Genomic DNA, 7282 nt, shown 5'->3' on the forward strand with positions numbered 1-7282 from the left:
TATTATTATTATTATTATTATTATTATTATTATTATTATTATTATTAAAATATACATACAGTAGACACACTTGATGATATGCATTAGGTAATACATTCAGCAAGTGCTTTTTAAAATGAAGTATTTATTTACTTTTACTTAAGTAAAAACATTGATGGGGTACTTCTACTTTTACTAGAGTACAAAGTACATTTTTGTCTGTTTATTTGTACTGTTCGAGTACTTTCTCCACCACTGGTGAAAACCCAGAGTTTTCTGCAAACCCCAGTCTGTTGCTGGTTCGGCTGGAATGAGCAGTTCCTGGAAAAGGAAAAAGAAAGCTGAAAGCAGTTTTTTTAATCCTTTTGTTGTTGTCGTTCGTCTTTGACACAAACAAAAGGGGGCTGAGAATCAAACTAATCGTTGTTTCAATAACGTTTCGCTTGCAATCACGTGAAATGAAATCAATAGATGGTTTATCATGTGAACCACGAGGATCCATGTATCTGAGGTGTTTACAGAAAACAGTGCAGAGAATTTCAGAAGACTCTCTTCAGACCATGTCCTTTTTTTTTTTTTTTTTTACCTGCCACAAGTGAACCTCATCTGATCAGATGTGAGTTTCGAGGATCAGCGAGGACATGCTGGAGAAAACCTCCCACAGTTTAACCTGTTTCGTGACAGAAACCGTGCTGCAGAACAAACATAGTGGAAGTCTGAGCCAACCAGTAAAACCTGCCGACGAGCCAGAACCGGAACAGGACGAGTCATCCAACGGATCGTTTCCACAGTTCCTCGTGGCTGAACGTCCATCATGGCTGCAGCTCAGGTTTGACCTTCCAACTGACGTCTGGGGAAGGAAACCTGATCATTAATGGCAAATACACAAAATGATCAGTTAAATAATTATTAAATACAGTGATACTATGAAATTATGAGGAAATAAACTTTAGAGAAAAAAGTGACAACGTGTTCTTTAACTTGTCAATTATAATCTGTTTCTGATCAGTAATGATTGAGAAAATTACTGAACATGTAAAACCAGCACTGACTGGTTCACCTATCAAGGAAACTTAAACTCATCAAAACCTGTTTCTAACTGTGCTGATAACATGCAACACAACTGGGAACTCTGGATCACCTCAAGTTAAGTCAAAATGAAACGTTCATATTTGTACTTTGTTCTTGTAAATGATACAAAACCTCAGAATTAAATGGTTTTATTTTATTGTCATAGAACAAAGCGACAAAACACCACCAGAAAGTTTTTAAATGCAACAAATTAACTTGTTTCCTCTTAACAACTAAAAAAATCTTTAATAATAATAATGAGGTTTTAGATCCTGATTGACATTTAAGCTGCAAAACATTAAAGTGTCTCATCAAGTGGCGCAACATGATCCAATTTAACACTTTTAATTTTTATGTGTTTGTCAGAAAACTCACTGACCAAACAAATACGAGATTTGAAAAAATAAATCATGATTTCTTAACATAAAGCACTAAATACCAGGAAAATGTCATGACTTTAGGCCCTTAAAAGAGGAAAGTGTAACACTTTAACTCAGGCTCGAACACAAGAAGCTCAAAAGCCGACTCGTCTAACAAACTGAGGCTCGAGGGAACGGATCAGACCAACAGAAACACACGAGGAGAAATCAACAAAAACAACAGAATAAAGGACAAGAGAGAAGACAAAATGTCTCCAGAACTGCACCATTTTGTCCTTTGTACAAAAGAAAACGTACGAGCGAGATTAAATAAACGGAACAGAAAGCCTGAACCCTTAAACCTGGAAAACAAGTTATAATTTTCACAATTTAAGCAGCTCTGAAGAAGACGTAACTCCTTTCCACGCAACTTTAGCAACAAATTCCAAAGAAACAAACAAAACAGCAAGTTATGGAGCTGAAAAGGCTGCTGATCTTCTGCTGCTCTTCCTGCTGATCTCCGCTGTTTGTTCAAACTTTGTAAATGATCGTGTACGATGTGATAGAGCTTAGAGTATGTGTTGAGGACAGATCTCAGCTTCTACTTCACCAAATTAGAGATCAAAACTTGTCAAACGGATAGCGTTATGGCCCTTTCTGTGTTTGCCAAAATTGCTAAGCTGTGGCAGCCATTTTGAATGTGGCTGACTCCAAAAGTTAAACAGTTGTAAATGTACATCCAATTATTAGCTTCTAGGAGTTTCATGATAATCAATCCAGTGGTTCATGAGATGTTTTGCTAACAGACAAATAAATGAAGAAACACACTTTAGCAGCATACAATAATCATACATCAGCTGTGCATAGCCCTCCATACATTCTGCTGATTTGTTTTCATCAACTTTGACATGCACCATTGCTTACAAATTGTCTTGCTGATTTTAATCTTCAGCTTGAAGGCCAAGTGCATTCCACTAACTTGTTTTTGTGAAATGTGTTGTGGCAGTAAAGTACAATCTAAACTAATTTAAATGTGTGTACTCCAAGTAGCCACAGCCAGAACTAAAGAAGCAGCAAAAGAAGTTGCCCGTTTAGTTTGAACTAATTTAGGGTTCAATAAAATAAAAACACTTTGAAATTACCTCTGTGGCTGTGTTTAATGTGAGTCTGTATGAATTGATAGAGACATGAGCGAGACATGAGAGATATGAGAAAGACATGAGAGAAATGCGAGACATGAGAGAAAGATGAGAGATGTGAGATATATGAGAGTCATGAGAAATGTGAGACATGAGATAAAGATGAGAGATATGAGACATTAAATAGACATAAGAGATTCACGAGAGGAACATGAGACATGATATAAACATGATAAATGAGAGATATGAGAGAGGAGAGAAATGTGAGACATGAAAGAGATGTGAGAGAGACATGAGACATTAGAGAGGCATGAGGCATACATGAGACATGAGAGAAATGTGAGACATGAGAGAAAGATGAGAGATATGAGACATTAAAGAGACACAAGATATTCACGAGAGGAACATGAGACATGATATAAACATGATAAATGAGAGAGATGAGAGAGGAGAGAAATGTGAGATATGAAAGAGATGTGAGAGAGACATGAGACAGTAGAGAGGCATGAGACATACATGAGACATGAGAGAAATTTGAGACATGAGAGAGGTATGATAGATGTGACATGAGACAGAGAGACATGAGATTCAAAAGAGAAACACGAGACATGATAGAAACGTGATAAATGATAGAGATGAGACTTTAGAGATTTGATATGACATATGAGAGAAATTAGTCATTAGAGACATAAGAGATATGAGAGAAATGAGATTTGTGAGAAAAAACAGGAGACATGACAGAAACATGAGATGCATGATAGGTGAGACATGAGAGAGATGAGAGGTATGAGACACGAGTGAGACATGCTACATGAGTAATGAGAGATGAGACATGAGATATACATGAAACATGAGATAGACATGATGGTTTCAAAAGAGAAACCTGAGACATGAGAGAAACATGAGACATGAGAGACATGATTTTCATGAGTGACAAGAGAGAGACATGAAAGAAACAGAGAGACATGAGAAAGATATGAGTCATGAGATATAAGAGATACATGATATACGAGAGAGACATGACAAGAGAGTTGATCAGAAAACAGATAAAAAAAAACTGCTCTAAAGGCTTTAAAGCATCCACCAAATATTTGAAACAAACATTTTAAATGTTATGGATTTTTTTTCTAATAAAACTTATGAAATGTTCTGAAACATCTTGCTTAGAAGAACCATGATGATTAAAGTGTGTGAAGGTTGACGCAGAAACACTCGATCACTCGATGCTTTCATTACATCACAGAAGCTGCTCACTGAATCAGACAGAGACCTGAGGGGGAAGAGGAAAAAAAAAAGGCACGATTAAAAAAAACTTTGTTTAAATTTTTTTTTTTTTTTTTTGATTTTCTGAGGTCCCATTCTGTGGACGGGAAAAACAAAAGACTGGACTGTTGTGCATCATTTTGTTTCTAGGCAACAGAATAAAGCTCATCAAGAAAAGAAGAGCGTTTATAGTGAAAGATGGTGGGAAAGGGTTTTAAAAGAACAACCTGATCTGCTTCAAACAAATAACCAGCCAACATCTGATCGCTGGACCAGTTAAATAACTCACACGCTTACAAAAGAAACAAACTTCCTGCTAAAGGAGGTGAAAGCTCTCCGGTGAACCCAGGCCAGTGTGGTACATTCATTTTCATCAAACAGAAGCGGCTTTCATTGCAGCTGCTCCTTATATGAAACCGATTTATTTATATTTACTGTCATCTAAAATCTGGTGCCTTTCAATATAGTTCTCTAATAGTTTTATTTGAATAAGCACATTCCAGGATTAGCTTTAGACCAGCCAAACATGACAAACTTATTTTAATTTCGGCTCTTCCTAATAGTTATTATTTAGAAAAATGGGTTAATAAACTGCTGCTGTGTGGATTTGTAGTGCAGGAAGAACTGCAGCAGAACAAGATCAGGTCTTGTTCTGGGTTCAGTTCTGTGAACAAGTGCGCCCCCTGTAGGACATCTGAGGACCAGCGGGTGGATGTTCCTCTTTTCCATCCATCCCTCCATTTTCTTTACCTGCTTGTCTTTTGGGTCACAGTGAGCTGGTCTGTCTCCAGCAGTCACTGTGAGAGGCGGGGGACACCCTGGACAAGTTGCATGTCCATCACAGGGAGACAAACCAGTCAACCATTCACATCCTCGCACATCTAGAGACAATTTAGAGTTACCAGTCAGTCTAACATGCATGTTATTGGTCTGTGGGAGGAAACTGGAGTAGCCGGAGAAAACCCACACATGCACTGAGAGAACATGCAAACTCCACCCAGAAAGGCCCGGCTGGGAGGCCCTCCTGTGACCTCCTCGACCTTCTCACTGAGGCACGACAGATCTGACCACCATTACTGCTGGTACCAGTTAAATACGACTGACAGCGTCACACACTGATAATTAAGACAATAATAAAATGTGGAAAAGCAAACAGCTTGAAAAGACAAAAGGAAGGTTTCTTCACCACTTGGACTTTTCTCCTGTCACTAGATGGTGCTGTCAGGCTTTTAGAGCGTGCACGTGCGTGTGATGCATTCATGTGCTGCTTGCTCACTTCATCTCTCTCAGGTTTTAAGAAACAAAACAAAAGCAGACATGAAAATACTTTAAATAAACACAAATAAAGGGCAAAAATAAATCAAGCAACTGAAACTTCTTTCGAAACAAAGTCCAAGATGTTTATAGCACTTTAGGTTTTTACCTGCTGCCGTGCAATGAAAAAGATTTGTGATTATTTTAGATCAACTCTAATGCATCATTTATAACAGCAAACCTGCAGTTTCTATAAGTTGTTTAGTGATTAAAGGTAAATAAGAAAACACGTTTTCCCTGGTAGAATCAACAACATGCACACGCCGACATTTTCACTACCGCCACCTTTATAACGTTAGCACCCGAAGCTAACGGTTAACTAGCTTTAACTGAGCCGTTCTGTTAGAACTGACTCCGTCTAGTTCACCATCTGAATAGTTGAAAAAACTGAAAACCTGGTTTATTTACATATCTTTCATGTAGATTCATGTTTCCAGAACCTCTTACTCCATCTGCACAATATGAATAAAACTAGAAATATTCCATCCCAAAGTTATGACAAAAAATGTCTCCATGCGTTTATCGCTTCGACGCTGGACTCGATTTTTATTAGATTAGATGAAACGTTACTGATCCCTTGGGAAGATTCCTTTAAGCAAATTTAAATTTCAGCAGCGTTACATCAAAAAGTTACAGTTCGCAAGTTTAAATAATGCAACAAAGTAAAAATAAATGAAATGAAATGAGGATGTTGATCTCTCCAAATGTCTTCAATTTATTCAAAATGTTGCTGCCGTAGTTCTGATGAAATGTGACGGACAGATCACATCTCCAGTTTTAGCTTCTCTCCGCTGGCTCCCTGTGAAATTCAGAAAGTAATTTGAAATCTTCTAACCTACAAAGCTCTCGGCAGCCAAGCACAATCATAAATATCTACTTGTTCCATATTTTCCTAGCAGAGCACTTCGCTCTCAGACTGCAGGTTTACTTGTGGTTCCTAGAGTTTCTAAAAGCAGAATGGGACAGAGCTTTCAGTTGTCAGGCTCCTCTCTTGTGGAACCAACTTCCAGCTTCTGTCCATGAGGCTGACACTTTGTCCACTTTTAAGATCAGGTTTAAGTCTTTCCTTTTTTACTTAGTTATCTCTTAGTTGTGCTGCTATAGGCTTAGACTGCTGGAGGACAAACTGACCACGTTTCCTCTCTGCTGCTGTCTTTATTCAGAAATAGCCTCCATGTGAACAAAGGGAATTATAACTAACATAACTGTTTTTTCTTTTCTTCCCATAAAAACAGCACCTGGACCAGTCCCGTCTCTTTCTTGTTCTTTCGACCCCGTCACTCGAGACAGGTCAGGTCCCGTGGAACCGAACTTACTGTGACGGAATCATATTTTTGATTTGCACTCATTGTACATTCTTTCTCACAGTGCATGACTTTTGTTGTGAACTGACACAACATGAAATAGAAAACTAAATGATAAAAACAGTTCCATATTTATTGCAAAATATTTTTGTACAGAATACAACTTGAAAACAAACAAAACATGAACATAGGAGGAGTACACAGTAAGGCAAACAGAACTCCAAGAGTTGAACTGTACAAACACCAACAGTAACATTTGCTGCTTTATTTAGATTTTTATACACAAACCGTTTACCGCTCTCACAACAAACTCCTTAAAGGAGACAAAAATAATAATAATTAAAACAATATCTCCATGTTTTCTGAAACATTATTGCGTCACCTGTAAACCCATGAACTTTAAACACCAATGAACAATCCTTAAATACTGAAACTTTTATAAGAAACATGTCCCTTGATTGATAGTGTCTCATAAAATATAAATATATATAATATATATATAATTGGAAAATTGATATTATGTGAATGAGTGGTTCAAAGTGGTACTCCCCAAGCTAGAACAACATTAGCTTACAAACTTGGTGTAGATTTAATACTTCAGAACCTGGATTAAAATTAAATGTAACGTTTGTTTTTATTTTACATCACACTGCTGAAATAACCGAACCCACACCTGAACTTTGTGGGATTAGGAAAAGTGTGTCTTGGTTACTTGGGACGTGCACGTTCATGCACATCCTCATGCGATTTGGCACTGATGTACGAGTTCTATCCCCCCAAAGAAAACCACGAAGTACATCTTGGTTCTTCTAGTTCTTTCTTAAAAAAACAAACAAAAAAAAAAAACCCCACA

The sequence above is a fragment of the Nematolebias whitei genome, chromosome 11 (assembly GCF_014905685.2).
Source record: "Nematolebias whitei isolate Nwh7 chromosome 11, NemWhi1, whole genome shotgun sequence".
NCBI lineage: Eukaryota > Metazoa > Chordata > Actinopteri > Cyprinodontiformes > Rivulidae > Nematolebias > Nematolebias whitei.